Source organism: Equus asinus, chromosome 9 (assembly GCF_041296235.1).
Source record: "Equus asinus isolate D_3611 breed Donkey chromosome 9, EquAss-T2T_v2, whole genome shotgun sequence".
Lineage (NCBI taxonomy): Eukaryota > Metazoa > Chordata > Mammalia > Perissodactyla > Equidae > Equus > Equus asinus.
Window position 1 is genome coordinate 17247017 of NC_091798.1, and position 23233 is coordinate 17270249.

General features: G+C 34.6%; 1 long non-coding RNA gene across 1 annotated transcript in view; it reads right to left on the reverse strand.

The window, feature by feature from the left end:
- LOC123288754 (uncharacterized) overlaps positions 1-23233 on the reverse strand; it is a 2093166-nt gene that overhangs the window by 906139 nt on the left and 1163794 nt on the right. Inside the window, exon 6 of the long non-coding RNA XR_011505731.1 lies at positions 2628-2724. This is a non-coding gene — a long non-coding RNA (uncharacterized lncRNA). The remainder of the gene's footprint in view (positions 1-2627; positions 2725-23233) is intronic.

Sequence of the window (23233 nt, forward strand, 5' to 3'; positions counted from 1 at the left end):
TACACATAGGTGCCTTGGCGCATTTTCTTCTGAGTATCATCTGTTCTTTGAATTATTACCTAACATCGTCACCATTCCTCATTTTAGGATAATAATTGAGTCACCAAAGCAGGCTTCTCAGGGGGCACTTGCTTGTTAATATCCTCTGTTGCAAGGATTGCTACAACATGCAAGACAGAAACATAATGAAGAAGCAAAGATCTGCATCACAGCTGTCGCTTCTGACTAGCTTCTGTCCTATACACGAGGAAACTGAAGGTTAGAGACGTTCATGAACTCCCTGTTCGATCAGAGTAAGGAAAGGGCTCAGACTAGAGTCAACCTCATATTGCAATGCTCTTTCTACTCCAAGACAATCTCTTAATACAGAGGGTCCCTTAATAACCAACGATTTGTTCTGTACTCCCTTTGTTTCCACAAGACACTTTAAACGATCAATGGGAAATTCAGTTACTTAGCTAGTGTCACTTAATATACTGCTGGCTTATCTTACATATATTCTTTTGCAGAAGAATAAAATGCATAGCCATTATTTCATTCAAGAATTGTGATTTGTCACATGTTTTAAAAATCAGCAAAGAATAGTTTCTTTTCAGTTATCAGAAATAGAGAATCTCTAAATCCATGATTACATAAAACAAAGCTGGTCACTGAATATAGAATTATAGAGGTCTACCCAACATGGAGAAAGCACTCAAGATTTCAAATTTTCTTTAGGATAATGAGAAAAAAAAATCAAATAGCAGAGTAGTCAGAATACTGTGTCATATTTACACCAGCTTTACAGCAGAAAATTCTTCTGTGTATATATTTTCTCCCCTTTAACCTAGAACAAACAAGTAAAGAAGCCACCCCAGAATTTCCAAATAAAAACCAAAATGCCACAAATAACAACATATTTCAAAACACAGATGCTCATTGTCACTCACAGTCAAAATCTGGAATGAAGGAGTCTGGGAAAGGGAGAATTCAGCATCCTGCCAGTGGAAAATCTCATTAGAATATCTGGAGATTTATCTGTCACTCTGACAAGATAATTTGATTTTAAATTCCATCACTGCTAGCCCTAATTTTTAAAATTAAATTGAAAAAAAAGTGACTTCTTTTTCTCCCATATAATGAATAATAGGATAATATAAATCAAAATCAAGGGTGCCATTAATCAGAAATTACAGGAAAAAGCTCTGAAAAATTTTAGGGTTTGAGAAAAGTAACAAAGTCCCCCTCTCTCACTCCCACCTGCCCATCAGGGAACCAGAGTGAAGATCCATTGAAAGAGATTCTTTATGAGGTTCAATTTAGAGCCTCACAAGTTTTCTTATCAATGCAGAATTTTAACACTTTCTCAAAAACCCTGATCTCTTTCGAAAGAGCAGCACTTATTCAGTCCCACGCTGAGCCCATTTAGCGCATCATTATCATAATTCATTCCTGAATGAGAGTTTTTCAGACAGTAGACAAAACACAGTAAAATGTCATAAACACGCCCTTACTTTAGGTGTTATAGTTACTACCTAAAATCACATAAATCTTATACAAATCCAGTCCCTTCTTTTCCCTTTTCTCCATAAAGCGACAAATAAACCATTTAATGCCAATGATGGATGAAAGTAAGCCCCTTTCAGAAGCTGATCTACTTGAAGATCATCACTTGCTTTTTCAGTCGTATTTCTGCATAGCACCTCAGAATTCAGGTATTCTCAGTTCCCTAGCGATAATCAAACAACTCATTAAAAAGAATAAAATTATATCCTGACCAAAAGAATGCCATATCTGGAGAATTGCTTTTTACATTTCCAGGGGACACACTTCATACACTTTCCAAACATTAAAATTTCTAAAGAATCAGGATTTAATGTCAACCTGCTTGTTAGGGAATTGGGTTCGTGAAAGGTGAACGGCAGAATTTTTTAATATGAAGTTGAGAAGTCAAAGGCGCCTCTCTTTTAGCCTCTTCATTTAGCAGAACCAACTCTGATTGGCTCACCTTCCGACAGAGTTCTCTCTTGTAACATTTACTTTCTCTTTAGGGAGTTACGTTTCTCACGCCCGGTACCCGTCACTCCTCAAGTTCCTCTTCCAAGCTTCTCCGTGCCACATCTCTTCCTCCAGGTAAGCGAATGGAGAGACAAACTATATTCCACTACTTATTAAAACGTCATTGTGGCTTCCTAAGAAGTAGGCCACGTGTGAAATAGCCTTTCTCGTAATTGAAACTTCGAATCAAAATGCTTCATACGATTTAATATTTGAACACTTTGGAACATCCTGGTTCTACTATGGGGGACATCAAGATATTGAAAAATTTGGGGTACTCATATTTTTCAAAAAGTGGTCACATTTTCTACTTGGTAACCGAGGCAGATAAACCATTCTCATAAAGCTTTTCAATATTTAATATGTGTATATTCACATGTATTGTGTGTGTGTGTATGTATGCATATATGCATGTGTGCACACACACATGTGTGTATGTGTGTGTGTCTGTTGTACAACTCATAAAGTGGTAATAGTCAGAAATGTGAATTAACTTTTCTCTTGCTTATCAAGAAAAATCCAACAATAGTTATTTTAAATGATGGTTTTGTATATCATCCAGATTTTAGAAGCTTAAGGAAGGCACTTACCTTAGAAAGTTATTAAGATTCCTCCCCATATGCATGATCATTCAGGACGCGTGCCTGATTCCTCATAAGCGGCATAGCTTTAGTAGCAACTTCCCACCTGTTTCAAATTTAAAAATTTGGATTTTTTTTTATACAGAAAAAAAATAATTTTTTTCAAGTTTTATATTCATTTAATCAATAAACTTTAAAAAATGTAAGTACATCCATAACTTTTATTTTTCTTTTTTCTAGACAATTGTCATATATAATAAAACACTAATGATGGAAAAGTAATACAATAAAAATTGCATAAAGATATATACTCTTAAAATGCCTTCCTCAGAAATGTCCAGATCTTGTTTTCAGGAACAAACTCCTCAAAGATTTCACTTTCACCCTGAACATAGCTGTGACAAGCCAGTCAAGGTCCACCGAATCCAATTAGAGCAGTTTTCTGGGAGTGGAATTGTGATTCTTGACAATATTAGGGCAAAATACTGCAAGCTGTTTTAACTTTAAGGCGGGCAGTGCTAGCTACAGTCTTTAGTCTGTAGCTTAAAAAGGTGTCATCAAGCCATGACAGGCACAAAATATTTGTCAAGCTCTACTGGAACCAGTCATTGGTTGTTCTGCCCTACAAGGCTCTAGATTCTATACATTCTGTTCATAAAATCAGGATAATATTTAGAGGTTAGAAAAATTCAGAGCAGTGGACAGAGAAGTCACTATCGTCTGTCATAACTTAAGAGTGAGTGATGCTCTGTGAATCTTATGAAAAAGGACTTACAACAGATTTACCGATTCAGAGAGCTGAGAGTTACCACTTTCCCCACACTCCATCAACTCTTCAATAAGCCCTGACAAATCCATCTCGTAAATGTCTCCTTGCTTGCCCCTCCCATCACATATTTCCTTCTATTTCCCCTCATTATCTGACTTTGCACAAGTCCTCCTAAGGAGTAACCCTCACTTAGGCCTCTCTGCAGTCCACACTGCACTCTATCAGAAGCACCTGCTGAAAACGCAAATATAAATATGCCAACCTTTGATGTATTTCACACCAGTAGTTTTTCAGTCTGGGATCCTTATAGAAAAATTAAAAATCTTCATGATCTGGTTTTTGCCTGTTTTTGCAGAGTCATCTTCGAGTGTCTCTACTGTTTCCCAATTTCTTTAGAACCCTAGTGATACCAAGTTGCGTATAGTCTACAATCACATTTTGCATATATGCCTCATTCTGCATTTTAATCCGCCTAGAGAAGTTCCATTTGTTCTTCTAAGTCCTGCTTTGAGATGTTATCTTCTCAGAGGCCTTTCACATTCTACCTCCTGAGAGAGTTAACCACTCTCCCCTCTAAGATGCCTCTCTAGAGCTGTATGTAAGGGTACTTATCTGTTTACATGTCTATCATCTCCACTTGAATATAAGGTTTTTGGTCTAAGCTCCATAGATCATTCCTCTTTGGTTCTGAAGTGCCTAGCACAGAGCCTGATCTATAGAGGAAATGCATACTGGGCTGAGTATACTGTCTTTTTACTTCTTTTTTTCCATATACCACTTGAGATAAAAAAATTCTCAAGTCAATACTGGACATCCCCAATGCTTAAAGATCTTTTGAGCTTAAATTCAAATTTGGGGCAGTAGGTGGCTGATAACGGCCAAGTATTTTGATTCTGTAATTGCACACGGTATGTCTCCAAGTGACTGACTATGTTACCTCACCTCCATCGTACTATAGTCTCCTCAAAATTCTCAGAATAATCTCAAAATGGAGGTATAGGTACTTTAAATTACCTTGAAAGAAGAGTTATTAGAGTATAGTTCTCAGTTTTACCTGAATTACTGCCATTCAACAAATAATTTATTTGTCAAGTATGTGTATGACCTATTAGCCCATGATTAATTGACTGCCATGGATGATAATTTTAGCAGTCTGTGTGGCATTAAGAAAAGAAAGCAAGAGATTGCTTTACTCCTGAAATTCCAATGACCACCCAACTATACATAGGCAAGTTCAATGTACAAATTTCTTCCTCCCTGGATTTAATCTCCATAGGTACTACTGGATAGACATTTGTTCCCATCGGGTTAATATTTTCACAGCTAATATTTGGTAAATAAAATCAATGAAACATCTGTGCTGGGTTTTGTTTGTCAATGTTAAAAAAGGCTGAATGGAGTGAATTGCATAATTATACCAATCCCTTCGCTTGTCATCACATGCTGGACATGAAGCTCTAATATCAATATAAACTGCTCTTGGTCAACCTGCAGGAGGAATGCAAAGGCACTCTCAGGTTTTCTAATGCTCTTTTTCTACCTTTCGAAATTGAGTGGCTTTATATAATCCTCCTGAAAATTCACACCTCACACCCCTTCAAAGCCCGATCCTCACACATGGTAGCATTAGAGGGAGGATTATTAAAGACCCCCATTGGAACTGTGGCCTATTCATTTTCTGTGTAAACCATGGGGTTCCTGTGCAGACAGTGATGTGCCAACACGAACCCAGACAGCTGCTGTACTAAAGCTGCTCTGAGTGCAGGTGGGGAAACAGCTTGTGATATTAACAAGACTAGATCCTTCTTGTGGCTTTCTATAGCCTTTATTTAAAATACAGAAAAATGCTTTCAAAGACTTATTTATAACTGTATCAAGCACAGATTGCACCAACATTATGCTGCAATGAGCACATGTGTTATTCATACTGATATTAAGTATTTTTTCTTTTTTGAAATAGCCAAGAAGAAAAAAAAGTTTCCTGAGCATGATTTCAGATAGGAGCCACTAAACCCATATCAGTGAAGCTAACTTGGGTGAAAATAGCTTTTTTGGAATTTAAAAAATCATGAAAACAAACAAACAAAAAGATTCAGTGTAAACGGAAAAATTGAGACATAAGAAATGAATTCTTTTCAACAAAGGTTTTATGGATATCACAGCTGTCACATGCACTTTTTTCTACTTCATATAAAGATCATAATTAAATTAGATTCAAATGTTCCACATCAGTATGGGCTTGTATTTTAATTTTTGTTTTTAACTCCTCGATAAGCCGTAGCAGAGTTCTTAATATTGAAAATTTAGTCCTTGTTTTCCCTGAAGTTTTATTAAGCTCCTACTGTGTGTCACAGCTATGTTAAGTGTCATGACCAACATCAAAATATCCAATCTATGCTGTTGGCACTAAGGAATGTATACCTGTTTAGGAAGACACAAATGTTCATTAAGTATCAATGAGAATGACAAGTGGCAATAATAATAAGTGGTTATGGGTCAAACAATGCAGGTTGAGCTACTTAACAGGTGTGCAATCTTCAGAAACTTATTTAAAGTCTGTGGACTCAGTTTGCTCATCTTTAAAATAAGGATCAAAATATTACCTCTCTGTTAGGGTTTTTCTGATAATTAAAGGAGATATTACAAGCAAAGCACATAAAAATAATCAGCCACAAAATAAGCTCTCAGGAAATAGGAGTTATTATTATTCTATGGTAATTCATAGGAGGTGGGGTCATTTGAGGATGACATTGACTAAAGAACTACACAGCAGAAAATTATTTTTTGCATTCAGAGTATTGAAAATATTTGATTTAGTAATTGAAAGGGAGAGAGGGCATCTCAGGTCTGGGGAAAATATTAAGCAAAGTTATGAAAATATGAATGAGCAAAAATGTATTTTAGAAAGTGATAGAGTCATAGGAGATATACTTGAAAGGAAGGAATAAATTTATAGAAAGTCTCAATGCTAGGTTGGTAAATGTATACAGAAGAGGGACATAAATGAATGGAGTAAAGGACAAAATTCAAATGATTTCCTATCTAGCATTTTTACTCAACCATTTTCACCCTGCAATAAAATTTGAGTAATTTTTACTGAAGTTGTCATTTCATTTAACATTTCAATTATATTCACTCCCAGCTCAAAACTATGAGTTGTCTATTTCTCTGTTCCACTGCATCAACATATTCACATTGCTTTAATTCTGTTGAATTTCCATAATACCCCCCATTTTTCTACAACTTGACCATTATTCCTTTCTCTTAAGGAAATGAACTTTTAAGTTTGGCCATTCCAAGTATCTCAAATGTCTATTTTAGCCTGAACATACATACATATATAGATAGAAAGTATATATAGAAAGTATATGTAATTTCTTAGGTTTAACTTTCAGGGAACTCTAGTTTAATGTTGAGTATTTTTTACTGGTTTTGGAATCTTGGGGAGTCATTTATTCTCTCTGAGTATCAGTTTTCTCAATTTCAGAAAAATTAAAAATAATGCCTGCTTTATCTGCAAGTAGTGGTGAAGATAACAGGTAACAGACCAAACCTATGAAATTAATTTAAGTATGACATAAGTATTGTTATTATTTTAATATTCTTAATGTTATTGATTTTAAAAAAAATCTTTACTTTGGGGAGGATCTTTCAATAAATCTACATTCGTCAAAAATAATTGTGGAAATATTTTTAAAAAGGACAGCTGAACCAACCAAAAATCATACCCTTAGAGAAAGTTCACTTTATGATTGAGAAATATTAACTCACTCTATTCTTCCTACAAATAAAGGAGAAACAATTGTTTCAATACTTTTGTCTGTTTTAACACTTGAACCAAATATTTTCAAAGTGAAAAAATTAACTTAAAAATTATAGTGGAATTATATTAATTTAAAATATTGTCAAAATAATAATTTTAAATACTATTGATTGGAAATTTTTAAATTTAAAATATCTAGAGGGAATTACTAATATTTCATATTTTACTTTGTTACATTTGTTTTATCAAATTATTTCACTAACAAAATTGATTGCAATTGATTAAAATGAAGCTATTTTAGTTTAAATTTTAGACACCATATAGTGTCAGGTCATTTATGCAAAACTGTATTATATTTTATGGTATGAGGCCTGACATATATTATGTAGATTAGGATAAATTTAAAGAGAGATAATTCTGCTATTTTCTAGGCATAAGAAATTGGGTAGTGGAAAACTTGTCTAGAGAATAAACACAATATCCTTTGACTAACGCAAGAAAAAAAAACCTTTAAAAAGTAAGCTTTAGGTCTTCAAATTTTATTGCAAACAATGTAACAGAAGACGAAACCAGGTTCGCTGTTTGTTATTCTCCACTGCATGGAACAAAGTGCTCAGGGTTTTTTTTCCATATATTGAAATAATTTCATATAAAATATTTAATGAAAATATGCTCAACAAAAAATAAAACAAAAGTAGGCTGGAATGCTATCAAATTAAGAAAAGTTGAAAAATATTTGCTAAAGTTTTGGGTATTCATGAATTAACAAACTTCTGGAAAGATACACAAGATAAGGTTGTAGTAGTTGGGTAAGAGTTGATTAGGCAACAAATTTATTTATTTTATATTTTTCTCTAGCAAGTAAACATATAATATGCATTATTATAAATAATATTATTTTACCATGTGGCACTGCATAAGGAAATAGAGCAACAAAAAGACACTGTACAATCGTGGAAGACTTTAAAGATTGCTAATATTGAGGCTATTTGGATGAAGTAGGAGAAATGGTCACTTTGACACAGTGTTGACGAAATAAATCTAAATTGTTATAGTCTTTATAATGCACATACATTATGAACCAGCATTCTAAGTCTATGAATTTCACCAAGGGAAATACTCAAATATACAGACATATACAGGGATGTGCAAGAATGTTTTACATCAGTGCTGTTTAAAATAACCAACAATTTAGAAAACTTTCAAATGCCAATCAGTAATAAATGTGTTAAAATTTCCCCATACAAAACTTTCAAATGCCAATCAGTAGGAAACGTGTTAAAAATTTCCCCATACAACAGCATGCCATACAGCTAGGAAAATAATTCCTTGTCCAAGACTTGTTAAGAAATAGGAAAGTTATGGAGAAGCATTATTAATTAATAATTATTAGATAACAATTATTTAAATATAGGCATATATGTTGTTATAAATATCATAAAATTGTGCAACAAACCAAATGTGCATGATTTATCTCTCAAGGATGAGATTACATAGGATTTTATTTTCTAGATTATACCGTATTGCTGACGCTTTCTCTTTTTTTTCTTAAAGATTGGCACCTGAGCTAACAACTGTTGCCAATCTTCTTCTTTTTTCTTTTCTCTGCTTTTTCTCCCAGAATCCCCCCAGTACATAGTTGTACATTTTAGTTGTGGGTCTTTCCAGTTGTGGCATGTGGGATGCCACCTCAGCATGGCCTAATGAGTGGTGCCATGTCTGCGCCCAGGATCCGAACCAGCAAAACCCTGGGCCGCCGAAGCGGAGCGTGTGAACTTAACCACTCAGCCATGGGCCGGCCCCACCGACACTTTTTCTAATGAGGAAAAAAATAAAGATTAAACAAAGCCTCCTCAAAATAATTTTAATACATTTGTAATTAGCCTAACATCCAGAATTTTCTTCATTCATTCTAGACTATCCATAGAGTACTTGGGAAAAATGATTAATTTCTGTTTACAGAAATCACTTCATTTTTTTTTCAAAGAACTAAGAGGAAACTATATAACAAATGTTTAATGTTTTGCTTGTGGGTTTAGGCCTAAAAATAATAAAGGAGGAAGAGGAAATGTAATGAAATCATCGTCAAGGAAGGCATTGTACTCAAACTCTTAGAAAAGGGAAGAGAGAGAGTTGATAAAACACTAACAACAGACCCTCCCCCCCATCTGAACTTTGCCTTTCCCTTTTCAGCATACAAATAACCTAATATAAAATGTAAGAATTGTATTACATATCAAATTAATTCAGAACATGACAGGAAGGGCAGACAAGTGGCTGTTTTAGAAATGAATAGAGTTCATGAAGTATTTAATAAGTATTGATCTTGATTTCACCAGGGGTAAGCTACTCTCTGCTACTAAGTTAAGTACTTTTGAAGGCTGCATCAACTGTGAGGTCAGCAGTTCCACGAATATCCAGTCATGAGCCACTGGTTCAACACACTTCATGAAATCAAGGCAGGGCTCCTCCCAAACCCTCTCCCATTGGATCCCATTTGAGAATTTAAAATATCGTATATTTAAATATAGGGTATAGGGTGGTGGTCATTCATTTACAGTCCTTGAATAATTGTGTTGAAATGAGCCTATAATTTGCTACTGCCATCAACAGGCAAAAAGAAGAAAATTTTCTACAGATGTTTTAAAATCTTCAGAAAGCCACTTAAGGGGCTGGCCAAGTGGCATAGCAGTTGGGTTTGGCACACTCCACTTTGGCAGCCTGGGTTGGCGTGTTGGGATCCCAGGCGTGGACCTACACCACTCATCAAGCTGTGCAGTGGTGGCAACCCACAGACAACATAGGGGAGGGTTGGCACAGCTGTTAGCTCAGGGCCACTCTTCCCCAAGCAAATGGAGGAAGATTGACAATAGACATTAGCTCAGAGTCAATCTTCCTCACCAAAAAACAAAACAAAACAAAACAAACCCACTTAAGTCACTTTCACAAAACTTGATTCCACACTGTGTTTTTTCTTTCTTTCTCTCTCTTTTTTTTTTTTCATTTTCAGTTTTTATTACAACGTAGAAAATAGCTAGAGTCTCAGAATAACTATGAGAAAGATCTTAGGCACAACGCTACTTCTTTTGCTGAATTTTTAAACTGTGTGCTTATATGTCAGTCTCTTTGGGCCTCACTTTTCCATCTGAGCTTTGATGCATATCAGACTCAAAGTTAACTGAATAGGAAAAGGTGACAATACCCTATGCTTCAAAATGTTCCGTAAAAGAATTAGCTAATGTATTACCAACTTTACAGTCTAATTCTTTCCCTTTCTCCTTCATTCCGGCCTTCCAGATTGGCACATCTAACAGGAAACTTAAAAACCATTTTTAAACTGAAGAGGGTAGAGATGTCCGGAGAAGAATTTCTTTTTCTTTGTGTGTGTGTGTGTGTGTGTGCCTTATGCTATGGACAATGTAACTATTGCCTGGAAATGGTCTCAGTCTTTAATCGGCCTGTCTTCGTTCATCAATGTGCTTTCCAGAAGATCAGAATAATTGTACTTACCCCTATGGTTTCACATATTTTGTAGCTATACAGGATATTTTTCTAAAATTTGAGACTTTATTAAGCCAGCTGGATCTCACAGATTTTTTTTTTTTAAGTAAAACCAGTGCTAATATGGGAGAGTATAAATACATTGATAGGATAAGCAATTTTAGTACCATTACTTCGACTGATGGAGTTCAAATTCGGGTTAATTTGCCTAATGCCTCAAATGCAGACCGGTCACAGTCGTAATTATCATCTCCGTTTTTTACGTGATCAAGATGAGGAATAGAAGTAACCTGGCATTTTCAAGGAGCAGACCTAGGAAAGGAACTCCTTTTTCTTAATCTCTATCCAGTGCTTTTTGCGCCTGAAATGAATATCGAACACCAAATTATTTTGCTTGATTTTAAGTTTACTATGGAGCTAATAAAATATATATTCAAAAAGAATCTTAAGTTCTGAAATGTCCTTTACCAATGATATCCTCTGCATTATGCTACCTTGTTGTTTTATTTTGGTTGTGATTTCCTTTGAAAGCAATCCCCCAGGTATGACTTAGCAGTGAAAATGGCATAGCTCTCGGAGGGAAAACATGGATTTCACTTGTAAAGGCTGTTTGTTTGTATATTAACAGTTTCCTTGACTCACATATAAAATTTTTGAGCTATAAATTTAAAATGTGCACCTATATTTGCCTTCTAGTTGTCGTTAACAGAATTCTCCTACCTCACTCAGGCATCAGTTGTCCTTTTAATGAGTCTGATGAAAATTCTTGCAAATTTTCAAAATTATATAGTGATGAAAAACATTGCAAAGCTGTCAGTAATTTAATCCAGCTGCCATGGCAGGCATTGCATAGCAAGCAAATAAAATATTCTCCTTAAATTTATGTACACAAAGTGTTCCCACTAAAAATCCCAGAAAATATTTTCTAGTAATATAACAGATTTTAAGTATATATTGGATAATAACAAGGTAAGATTATCAAATACTATTTTGATGGAAAGCACTAACTTTGTCATCTAGTAATTAAAGCTGTAAAGCACTAGCACAAATATTGGCATTTCTAACTGCAAAACAGACTCAAAAAATCAGACTTTTATCTCTAATAGAAAATTCAAAATATAGAAATAAACACAAAGGAGAAGAAGGAAGGATCATACACAACTGATCTGGGATAACTTATTTGTTGTCAAAGGGATTATATCTATGCCTCACTCCAAATAACAAAATTCATATTAGATGGATTTAAAACTTTTCATGGTAATTTTAAGATAATGAAAAATAAATAGGCGCTGAGAAGAGAAAATGAAAAGATGATGTAAGAACCTAGGCACAGAGGTGTTTTGTTATAACACCATGAAAGAGCCAAGAAGTCGAAGCAGCTCTTTGCAGCTCGATCTATGAATCGCTCGGAGAGAGAGAGACAGGCATGGGTGTAATGGTGGATTTGAGTTGAAACAAGGAGTCCAGCTATGTATGAACTTCTGACAGGTACTTACGATTCATTTGAGGTTGCTTATCATCAGAGAAGTTACATAGCCCTATGTAATGGAAGGAAGTTAAACCACCTAAACCTAAATATATTTACACCAAGTTTTCCCATTTTGGTAAGACACAAGAAAGTTAACAAATATTCCAGAATATAAAGAAAAATGTTTTACCTAAAGCTGTTCTTTAAATAATTATAGTCATCATCTATTCAAGTCTCTCCAAAATCCCCCGTATGGAAGGGCATAATCACAATGATTATATTTTGAACTGCAAAATACAATGCCCAGATGACATATTGGCCTAAAATGATGTCAATAAATAAAAATTCTGATATAGTTAGATGTCGCCTGATAGAGCCGGTTTAAAGAAAAAGAGCCAAATATATTTAACGCAGAGTTGATAATTTTTTATAGGGAAGTGACCTCACAATTGCAAGGCTAGATGCTCTTATCAATCCTTTTAGGGGCCAGATGCATCATGGTATAATACATCAACTGACTATACTTAACTACTTAGCGATCGTGAAAATAAACCTCCAGGACAAAACAAGCGAGCAAAGAAACAAAAAAATGAACAATTTATAATAGTCCATATATTTTGCAAATGGATATTTATGCCTCATAATAAAACTCCTATGGATAACAGCATATGCAGATGTAAAAGGATATCTATCTTAAAAATCTCCGACAGCAGCAAAAATGAGGTGCTTAGGAAAGTACCTAGATGGCAAAAAAATGTAGCTTTAGTGATGACAAAAAACAGTGATAGCAAAGACATAGGTAAGGTTTTTGAACTATTTCCTGAAATGAGGGATGAAAAAACTCTGTATTTCTCAATTAACATTGATAACGTTATTTTAACGTATATCATTTCCATGTGCATACTGATTTAATAAATTGATATTTTAAGTAGAGCTTTGACTACTTTAGCTACATTCCCAAGAGTTTACGTACTCACGTTGACTAACAGCCAAGATCAAACACTGAAAATCCAGTGTAAGTAAATTTGAGTATTTCTCTGATATTGGGGGGCATTATGCATTCCTAAAATTTGAAGTGAGAAAAGGTAATTCGAAGAAAATAAAGACTAACAGAATTGTGTGTATAAAATTAAATTAGTATAACAAGTAACAAGAACTAATTGAAAAGAGAAATGAGGCTCGAGGTTTTGGTGGTATTTCAGTTCTTTATTTGGTTGCAGATTACACGGATGTCTTCACTTTGTGTAAATACATAAAGCTAAACCATAACACAAAGTTACGGTTTGTGCATGTCTCTGCATGTACGTTTTACTAAATATCGGGGACAAAAAGGATGTCATTTCTGAAAATAATAATAATGGTAATATTGCTATAAAATATATAATAATAGTGATATTAATAAAATATTTAAAAAGAAAAAGCAGATTCAATGGAAAATTCAGAGAATATAACAGAAAATCAGGAATATCTATATTATATTCATATAACTTAATAACTATGATATTAAGACTTCCTTGAATAAATAAGCAAAGGAAAAAATCCCAGAAGAAAACATATATTTGGGACACCACAATATTGGATATTTTTTCACCTTTGAAAGTGAAAAATATTGCAAATTAAACAGCATTAAATGCCATTTATAATTTCCAAATAAGAAAAAAAAGTTAACAATCATACACAATGTGGGTTAAATTGGTTTGAAAGCAATAGGCAATACACTCACATGATGCTTCTGGAAATATGAATTGCTTGCGTATCTCTGGAGAATTATTGAACAAAACACAGCTTTTGACCATTATTCCAAGCCCTCAGAATCTGTCTTGTGAAAATATTTCAAAATATAAATGGCAATATTTACTAACATATCTATTCCAGCACTCCAGAGTTTGTCAAAAGGAGAAATATGAATACAAAAAATAGAAAAATATTTTAAGATACACCAACTCAATGAAATCATACAAACGTATTAATATTATAAACCCTATGAAACATTATATAAAGTTATATGTATATATTTATAAATCCAAAGATTATAAATAAAACTTATTTATCTTGCTAAAGTATGGCAGATTGGAAAATTTAATTCCTTATTTGATTTCCAACAGTGTTCATATAATGTTAATTTTCTAACTACAACTTTAAAGAAATGTTTTATATAAATTCATACACAAAAAAGAGAACTACATACTGCAGTGAGATGTGTTTTGGATGTGGGTATTATTTTTTTTCACAAATACAATATTTTATTCTATAGATCTTTTCAGCAGCTTCTATTATCACTTAACAATATGTCTGGAAAGTATCTCCATTTCCTACAGACATATGCATGTATGTGTATATAGCTTTTGTTTTGTTCCATAATGTAGATTTACTACTATTCATTTATCCAGTAAAATGGTTACGGTCACTAGGATTCTTTTTAAATTTCTATTGCAAAACAAAGCTATAATGAAAGTCTTTGTTTATGGCTCTTTATGAACAAATGCCTTCCAGGTTAGATACAAGAATTAGATTTTTGGATTACCAACAGTTTTAATATTGAGTTAATTCATAGTGCCCTTCGAAAGACAGCACTCTTGAGAAAAAGGAAAATATACATCCAGCAGGCTTATTGATATGCAACTTCATCAAACTGTATATACATGTGTATTTTTGTCAATCTGATGGGTGAATAAAAATCACATTGTTTTAATTTGTGTTTCTCTGATTACTTATGATTACATATAGGCGTATTTTGTATGTATTTTTCTCAACTGGATCTATTCAATAGGCTTGGAAGTTATTTTTTTTATTGTGTAAAGTATACATAACATGAAATTTACCATTTTAACTATTTGTAAGTGTGCAGTTCGGTGATGTTAAGTACATTCACATTGTTGACAATCATCACCACCATTCATCTCCAGAACTTTCTCATCTTCCCCAAAAGAAAACTTGTATCCGTTAAATAAGAATTCTCCATTCCCCATCACCCTCCACCCTCAGTCCCTGACAAGCACCATTCTGCTTTCTGTCTCTATGAATTTGACTATTCTAGGTACCTGAGGAGGAAAAACCTACACTATCCTGTGTTTCTCCTTTACTTTCACACTACTACCATACTCACAACACTTCTAACACCAGATATGGGGTTTTTTCCCCACCAAGCAATTCTCTACAACAGTAGCTGGGTATCCTACAATTTAACTCAATTCTGATACTGTCTGGAGATAACATCAGATTACACAGGTTAAGGGTTCAGTCCCACAAGACTTCTTCCACCCACTTCAGATTCCAATCACAAGTCCAGGTTGTCACCTGTGCTTCTTTCTGGTCTATGGGCTATAAATGTGAGGTTCTCATGACCCTCTCTTCAGGTTTGATTAATTTGTTAGAGTGGCTCACAGAACTCAGGGAAAAACATTTACCAGTTTATTAAAGGCTACGATAAGGGAAACAGATGAACATTCAGATGGAAGAGATGCAAGGGCAAGGTATGTGGGAAGTGGTGTGGAGCTTCCATGCCCTCACTGGGTGTGCCAGTCTGCCAGCAGTGTCATGTGTTAGCCCCCCTAAAGCTCTCTGAACCCCATACTTTGGAGATTTTTGTGGAGGCTTCATCAGGTAGGCATAATAGATCACTAAGTCCATTTCTAGCCCCTCTGGAGAATGGGGAGTGGGGCGGAAAATTCCAAGCTTCTAATCATGGCTTGGTCTTTCTGGTGACCAGCTCCCATCTTGGAGCCAACTAGGAGCCCACTCAGAGTTACCTCATCAGACCAAAAGACACTCCTGTCACCCAGGAAATTCAAATGGATTTGGGAGCTCAGGAACTGGGCACAGAGACCAATATGTATATTTTCTATTATTACATGGTAGCTCGTCTAAGGGAACTCATACAATATTTGTCCTTTGTGTTTGTCTTATTTCATTTAGCCTAATGTCTTCAAGGTTCATCCATGTTGTAACATGTGTCAGAATTTTCTTCCTTTTTGCAGGCTGAATAATATTCCATCATATGTATCTATCACATTTTGCTTATCCATTCGCCTGTTAATGGACACATGGGTTGTTTCCATCTTTTAACTATTGGGAATAATGCTGCTATGAACATGGTGTACAAATATCTGTTTACGTCCCTGCTTTCAATTCTTTGGGGTATATACCCAGAAGTAGAATTTCTGGATCACATAGTATTTCTATGTTTAATTTTTATGTTAATTTTTTGAGGAACTTCCATATCATTTTCCATAGTGGTTACACTGACAATTCCAATTTCTCCACATCCTGGCCAAAACTTATTATTTTCTGTTTTATTTGGGGTTTTTTGTTGTTTCTTATCATAGTCATCTAAATAGGTATGAAGTGGTATCATTGTGGTTTTGATTTGCATTTCCCTAATGATTAGTAATGTTGAGTATCTTCATGTTCTTATTGACCATTAGTATATCTTCTTTGGAGAAATGTCTATTTGCTCATTTTTTAAAGTGGGTTGTTTGTTTTTGTTGTTGAGTTATAAAGAGTTCTTTATATATTTTGGATATTAATCCATTATCAGATATATGATATGCAAATATTTTCTCCCATTCTATAGGTTGCCTTTTCACTTTCTTGATAGCATCCTTTAAAGCACAAAAGGTTTTAATTTTTAAGTCCAATTTATCTAAATTTTTCTTTTGTTGCCTGTGGTTCTGGTTTCATAGCCAAGAAATTATTTCTCAATCCAATGTTATGAAGAGTTCTCCTATATTTTCTTCTAAGAGTTTATAGTTTTAACTCTTATGTTTATATCTTTAGTCCCTTTTGACTGAATTTTTGCAAGTGGTATAAGGTAAGGGTCCAACTTCACTCTTTTGCCTATTAATATTGAGTTTTCCCAATACCATTTGTTGAAAAAACTGTCCTTTCTACAATGAATGGTCTTGGCACCCTTGTTGAAAATCATTTGACCTCACACGTGAGGGCTTATTACTGTTTTTTTTTCTGTTTTATTCCATAGGTCTATATGTCTGTCTTTATGCCAGTTTTGATTACTGTTTTGATTACTATAGCTTTGTAATAACTTTTGAAATCAGGAAATGTGAGACCTCCAACTTTATTATTCTTGGAAATATATTCTATTTATGTGTATTATTAGATTACAAACTTCTTAGAGTCTTCAACCTTCTGGTTTCTAACACAGTGACTTGAACAGAGCAGATTCTTTATAAGTGGTTGTCAAGTAACTGGCTAACTTACTAATTTTCCTCCAAAATCTAATTTCAAGAGATTGGACTGGTGGTTACCTTTGGGGAAGGGGGGAGGGGGAAGGGCAAAAGGGGTGATTAGGCTCACATGTGAGGGGATGGACTATAATTAGTGTTCGGGTGGTGAACATGATGTAATGTATACAGAATTTGAAATATGATGTACATCTTGAAAAAATAAAAATTAAAAAAAATTTAATTCTTGTTTCATTTCACCTTAGTTTCACATCTCTATTTTCCTTGCTACATTCTTTAGTAAAAATGTCTTAATTTTATCTTTTATATTTTGTAATCATTTTCTATTAATCTAAAAGGATTGATTGAGTTATGTTATTTTATGATGCAAAAATACTAAAAAGACAAGTCATTTACATTATGAATCAAGGCTAATTTATTACACATATAGAATATATCATCATCTGAAGGGTAAAATTATATAGAATATTTATAATGATATTAGGAAAAAATGAAGGCTAAAATAAATTAGGACATTAAGTTACAAAGTTAAAATCCTTGGCAAGGAGGAGTTAAAAATATACAAGCGAGGAAGAAGAGGATCTTTTTAGTTGAGTTTTAAAGAGAGTTAATGAAAGAGAGAGTACTGGAGGCCTGTTCTAGATGGCAGATGGCCGACGGCGGGAACTGCAGAGCGGTCCTGATGCAGTCCTGGCTGTGACGTTGGTTGAGGGAGTTGGGACTGGAGGAGAAGCCTCAGAAAAGTAGCGGTTCCAGAGTCTGAAGTAATTTCAAAAGTGTGTCTTTGAAAGTTATATAAAATTCTATCATGCTCTCAATGAAAAGCAAAACCCTCATGATATATCCTCACGTAGAGAACAGTTATCAAAAAACATACGGGCATTTTATATGCTGTGTCAGAAATGATAAAACATGAATGGCTGACCTCACTGTATGCTTCATATGTTTGCCGTGCAGGGCTAATGACTTCCTAAGTATTTCCTTGTTAGCTAGGCAACGGTGGAGGTAGACAGGCACCAGGTCTGCCTGACTCCAAAGACAGTGCTCTTGGCCTCTCTTCTTCATTTCCGTTAGCCGTTTGTTGACTGTGCAACAAAGAAAACAGCTAGGATTCTTTCCCTTTATCATTAGTCTAGCTTTTTTTTTCTATTTTTAAAGTTAATAGAAACAGATTGCTCCTATTTGTCTCAAGAGTCTACATGGGAAACATACAGAAATAAGAATAGAAAACATTTTGCCATAAATACATGTTTTAAGACAACGTAGCCGAAAAAAATCCTAGTACAACATTTTTTTTTTTTGGTCTTCAAGAACTCATATTTTGAAAAGGGAATTTCTAGAGCAAGATTTCATTATTACATCGAACCAAAGAGCTAGGCTTTCTTTTCTATTCACAACCTGTTTTCAAATGTTATTTTTCTCTAAATATGACTATATATACTTTATTATTAGGAAATAAATTCAAAAGTAATAATCATTGTGAGGTTTTCTAATGTTTCTCTTTTTGAGTCCCCCCTTTCCCAATCAGACTATGGTTTGTCTTGCTAGGTGCATGTAACAATCATTAAGAGTTGTCAATGTATAGGGTACTCTACTCATCATTGTGGGAGGACGAAATCTAAGAATAATTCCTGACCCTATGATTTAGTTGAGAGCATGAGACATAAATGAAAGAAGGTTAAATTGCTAAATATGTGGTGCAAATGATAAATGCTTTGAATCTTGATTGGAGAAGAATCACTATGGATTTCTTCTCTCTGATGCCAAAAGTTTGGGGAGGCTTCTGTGTGTGTGTGTGTGTGTGCGAGCATTTTGGCGATAAACTATATATTTTGCTAAGGAGTTCAGCAGCTCTGTGCCTTCAATACTTACATGGAACTGACAGCTACTACTGGGAATTCTAAACAATGTATATCTCAGAACATGGACCTCTTTTATCACTAAGCTATGTCATTTTTATTTTTAGTTTTTCTTCCTTAAATTAGGATTTGGAAAATATTCTTTTTTTGGAAAGAATATTGGAAAGTCTTTGGAAAACTTTCTTAGGATAGACCAGATTTTGTCTACTTGCATATGACATGAAGATAAGAAATAGATACATTACAAGATACAATTTAAAACAAGATAGTCTTGACTAGAAAATGAAAATATGTTTCTGTTCAATACCCATATTGATTTAAACTAAGCTTCTTTTAAAGTGGATTGTCCCACCTAGGTGTTGTGTAATTATTAGTCATCCTTTACTGAATTAAGTTCCATTACAGAATTTCTCTAGGGTCGGTTCAGGCAATATTCCTTTTTCTGCTTCATGACAGTCAAGATTGACATAGTGGAGGACACTGCTTGATTAAAATAAATGGTAGTCAGTGTATATAAAATCTGAATGTCAGCATGAGTACTTTTGTGGATATTTTAAAACTATGTAATCCTCTCCCAAAGTTGAAGGTATAAAAATTTACTTACTTAAGGCATTCAGGTTTAGCACATACAGTTTTTTAAACAGAAGTTTACAGCTCACACCCTTTTAGAATGGAAACATGTTATAATTTGTGTTAAAATTTTTTTCTAATGACAAAGCAGATTGAGCAGGTCAAAACAAAATCCTAGAGTCTATGTGATTTATTAGGCTATATCTTTAGAGCAATCTCATCAGACCTACTCCCACACCACTAAGTAGGGTCAGCTTGGACCAGAAATCAGGGCATTAATCTTGGTATCAAGACCCAGCAAGGAACTGACACTAACTAGACAAGTGTCCTTGAGCAAATAACACTTTTTATGGATCTCAGTTTTGTCACTTGTAAAATAAGTGTACTAGATTATGTATACATAAGACTCCTGTGAACTCTCCCATTCAATGGTCCCTCTGGGCAATTATGATAAGGAAAATAATGCACTTGTGAAGTATGAGATGGAAGATGAACAGGGTAGGAATTTTTTTTTAATTGTTTTAAATACCGTGTTCTATTATCCAAATTTGTTAAGCATAAAGCTATTTTCTAAAACTATAAATAAATAATTAAACAAATAAATAAAATATTTTCCACAAAGAAGAAAGAAAACTCAGATTTAAACCAGTTGGGACTATTTTTTAGTGTTAGATGATTTAGATTTTTTAAAAAGTTATTGAATACTAATGATAGATGTGATGTTCTAGATTAAAAAAAACTGAAGCTATATAAAGCAAATTAAAAGGGAAGCATTTTGGGTCATGGCCCAGTGGTTAAGTTCACGCACTCTGCTGCAGGCGGCCCAGTGTTTTGTTGGTTCGAATCCTGGGCGCGGACATGGCACTGCTCATCAGACCACACTGAGGCAGTGTCCCACATGTCACAACTAGAAGGACCCACAACGAAGAATATACAACTATGTACCGGGAGGCTTTGGGGAGAAAAAGGAAAAAAATAAAATCTTTAAAAAAAAAAAAAGGGAAGCATTTTGGTGTCATTTACAGGCTGACACAAAATTTCCATTCATTCTTTGGAGATGTTGGTTCCTGGTTCCCTGTTATTCTCTCCTGTTTTAGCTCTTGAATGATTTTAATAGTCACATAGATAATCCTTCCAAAACTGGTTCTCAGTTCCTTGACCTCCTCTCTTTAAATGAGTGTTCTTTACCCTACAGTACACTGTGGTATTACCCTATATATATATACATTTTTTTTTTGGCCAGAAAGATTTGCCCAGAGCTAATATCTGTTGCCAGTCTTCCTCCCACCCCCTCTTACCACGACACCCACTTGAGGAAAATTAGTCCTGAGCTAACATCTGTGCCAATCTTCCTTTATTTTGTATGTGGGTCTCTCCCTCAGCATGGCTGACGAGTGGTGTAGGTACACACCTGGGATCCAAACCCACGAACCCAGGCCATCAAACCGCACTGAACTTAACCACTACCCCATGGCGCAGTCCCCACCCAATAGTGTTTTAAACAATTATTACGCTTTCTTCATTTCCTGCATTTCAGGCATTCTACTCTCATCGCCTCCAATCTTTCAAGGTCTTCCCATTAATTCCCTGGCTTCAACAATTGTTATTCCTTCCTAGAACCTGCAAGCTATTATCCTAGCACATGTTCCCTTTCTTTCACCCTTTCATGTCCTAACTTCCATCCTTAGCCAGTTTGAATCCCATGGCCCATCACCTCTTGTATCTAACCTCAAATCCAATACCTCCTTCTCTGTCACATACAACTGCCTGGAAATGTCAAAATCCTAGTTGAATTTAATCCTCTTTTTAGTCTATTCTTATCACTGGACAGATGAGTGAAGCTGGAGCAAACACAACCATGCTGACTATATGTCCCTAGTGAGCACCAAATAATGTAATTTGGGATAGATCAAATTTTATCTCATCAACTCAAGGACATAACACCAATATGTTTCTCTTTTCCTGCTGTACTATTGAATTTGCCCTATTTACTACATCATTCTGATTAACATACAATATGCTATAATATTTATGATTAAAAAATATTCACTATAGGGGAAAGCTTGGTAGCACAGTGGTTAAGTTCGTGTGTTCCACCTTGGTGGCTTGGGGTTCACAGGTTCAGATCCCAAGGGCGGACCTAGCACCACTCATCAAGCCATGCTGTGGCAGCATCTCACATAAAATAGAAGAAGATGGGCACAGATGTTAGCTCAGGGCCAATCTTCCTCACACACACACAAATATTCACTATATCCCTAATCTTCCTTTCAGCTCCTCATTCTATCAAAAACAATCTTATGAAAGTCACATTGTTCACACTGCTAAATTAAATAGAATCTCTCAGTTCTTTTACTCAACAGATAAGAAGTATTTTATAAAGATTAATACTCATTCCTTGAAATATTTCTTCAACTTGGCTTTGGGACCCCCATTCCTTTGGTACTCCTTCAAACAAAGGGTCATCTCTTTTTACTCTCTTTTGTTAGTTTCTCCTCATTTCCCCAGGGCTCAGTTGTTCCTCTGCATTCATTCCCTATGGGATCTCATCCAATCTTACAACTTTGAATATCACTCATATATTGTCAGTGCCCACATTCATATCTCCAGGCTATCATTCTCCTCAGACTTGATTATCCAATTGCCTGCTCCCCATCTCCCTTTGGAAGTCTCATCCTAAACCTGTATCTTCCATGGAATCAGTTGATGACAAGTCCACCTTTCAGTTGCTCAGGTCAGAAACATTGTCTTCATCCTCAACTTTTTTCTCCCTTCCTACAGCTCACATCCATTAGCAATTTCTGTTGGTTCTATCTTCAAAATATACCCCACATCTGATAATTTCCAACTATTTCCAGTGCTGTCTTGCTAATTTGAGTCACCATCATTTCTCCCCTGGATTATTGCAATAGCCTCTTAACTTGCCTCCATGCTTTCCTCCATACCCACTTGCACTGTATACAAAACAGAGCAGCCAAAATTATCCTTAGAAAGTATGTAATAAATTTTATTACATAGAAACATACATATGTATTACATACATAAATTAAGAATAAACACAAGTTAAAACAAAAAGGTAAACTGGAAAAAAATACGTGTAACAATAGAACAAACTAAAGCCTATCCTTCCTAATATATTGAAGTATAGTGAAGTTAACAAGCAAAAGAATTAAAACATAATTTTAAAAATGAGCAAAGGACATTTTAACTAGGTTAATTCTTCCAATCCAAGAGCACAGAATATCTTTCCATTTTTTTGTGTCTTCTTCAATTTCTTTCAACAATGTTTTATAGTTTCCGGTGTACAGATCTTTCACCTCTTTGGTTAAGTTTATTCCTAGGTATTTTATTCTTTTTGTTGCAATTATAAATGGGATTGTATTCTTAATTTCTCTTTCTGCTACTTCACTGTTAGTGTATAGGATACTTCCTAAAGCAATCTATGGATTCAATGCAATACTTATCAAAGTTCCAACAACATTTT